Consider the following 2,124-nt stretch of genomic DNA (forward strand, 5'->3'; position numbering starts at 1 on the left):
CTTTGCAGCTTCTTTGTTAAAAATTCACACAGCGAAACACGCACCAATTCAACAATGTCTATATGTACAATTCATTGACATTGATTACATTCTTCAAGTTGTACAACCCTTCTCACCCTCCTTTTCCCAATTGTTCTTCCCCATTAACATAAGCTCACTGCCCCTAAGCTTCATACCTGACCGTTTGAGTTGCTATTGTCAATTTGATGTCATATAAATGGTTCTTTAAAAGAGCACAGTGCTCAAGGCACACATCTTTACTAATTAATCTAACTTATTGTTTGGTTTAACGAAGACTTCAGGAGATGTTTCTGGTTTAAAGTTTATCTTTTGGAGAGGTTTTTTGTTTTCTGGTAAATATCTATGTAACAAAACGATAGCCATTTCAAAAATTTTTACAGGTACAGTTAAGAGACACTAATCACGTTCATCTTGTGTTCAACCGTCACTGCTATCAATTTCCAAAATTTTCCATTACCCTTAACTGAAGCTCAGTGTCCTCTAAGCAATGAGTCCCCCCACCCCCCACCCTTCCAGCTGCCCCTAGCAACACTAACAAACTTAGGTCTGTATACAACCGCCTAGTCTAGATATTTCATTTAAGTAAGATCATACAGTATTTTCCTTTTGTGTATCTTTGCAACTTTTCTGTAAATCTAAAACTATTCTGAAATAAACAGTTTATTAAAAAAGACTTTAAAAATTTAAATGGCAACACTAAAATGTTAGTGGTGAGATGTGTGATTTGTATTATTTTTCTAATGTTATATTGTTGTGCATTACTTATCAAATGAAATAATAAAAGGAATCAGTGAACAAAAAAGAACCTGATGTACTTTCACTTTTTCGTTCGTGTCTTCTTAACGCTTCCTTGTTAAAATCACTCACAAATGATTAGGTATCAAGAAGAACTCAAGTAAAACTAGATTTCTTTTTTTTTGGCCGGGGGGGTACCAAATCACTTTATTTTGAAGGAATGGTACAAATGAAAGAACGTAAGTGGATGTTTTGGCACAATTTATAAAAAAGGTGAAGGTCAACCCAACATGCATGCGCTGTCTTGGTGTCCACAGAAGTCACCCCCGTGGCTGTGGGGCAGCAGGCTAAAGCTTAGCTCTGTCCATCACTGTCTCCCAGGGTGTGCTTGTCAAAGAGATACTCTGCCAGGCCAGATTTCGGGGCTAGCATCTTGCGCAAGTTGGTTACGTAGTCACCCAATTCTTTGATGGATTTCACCTGCTCATTTAGGTAATGAGTCTCAATGAAGTCACACAAATGGGGGTCATTCTTCTCAGTGGCCAGCTTGTGCAGTCCCAGTAGTGGCTGATTCACGCTTTTTTCCAAGCATAAGGCACACTCCATTGCATTCAGCCCGCTCTCCCAGTCCTCACGGTCTGGTTTCTTGATATCCTGAAGGAACATTCGGCCTCCTGGTTGTTCTGCAGCTTCATCAGCTTCTCAGCATGGTCCCTCTCCTCGTGAGATTGGTGAAGAAAATATTTGGCAAAATTCTTCAGAGCCACACCATCGCGGTCGAAGTTGTAAGACACGGACAGGTAGACGCCGGAGGCGTAGAGCTCCAGGCTGATCTGGCGGTTGATGACGGCCTCCGAGTGCTGATTGTAGTTCTGGCGCACCCGCTAGGGGGACGCGGTCGTCATGGCAGCGGGGGCGAGGCGCTGGAATGGCGGCGGGGACCTTGGGGTGTCCGAGGGCGCTGCTGTGAGGAGGGGGTGGAAGGCTGACCGGGAGCGGCTGGCTGGGGAAAGGCTGGGGAGCGCCGGGTTCCGTCCAAGCACTGTTGAAGCGGAAGACCACGGCGACTCTGCGAAGAACGTCTGGCCTAAAACTAGATTTCTAATCAGGGAAACAATAAGTTGTTAAAACATTGATTTTCTTACTAAGACAGGCTATTGCCTGTCGGGTTCTGGATCGTAAATTACAGAACACTGCTACCTTGTGGTGTGACACAGTATAGCAGGCAAACCGTTAGCTGATGTTCAGAGTCATTTATTATTATTTTTTACTTTTCCTAAGAGATTATTCTTATACCAACATCTTCTAACGAATCATTCTGCGTTTATCCTGAACCAGCATTGATAAACGCAATAATAATGCTGGCTA

The 2,124-nt window shown here is 42.9% G+C and overlaps 1 pseudogene; it reads right to left on the bottom strand.

Annotated features, from left to right (window-relative positions):
- Positions 1–1,110: 1,110 nt before the first annotated feature.
- LOC101354403 (ferritin heavy chain pseudogene) lies at positions 1,111–1,661 on the bottom strand (annotated as a pseudogene).
- Positions 1,662–2,124: the final 463 nt, after the last annotated feature.

This window comes from Trichechus manatus, unplaced genomic scaffold (assembly GCF_000243295.1).
Source record: "Trichechus manatus latirostris isolate Lorelei unplaced genomic scaffold, TriManLat1.0 scaffold00301, whole genome shotgun sequence".
Lineage (NCBI taxonomy): Eukaryota > Metazoa > Chordata > Mammalia > Sirenia > Trichechidae > Trichechus > Trichechus manatus.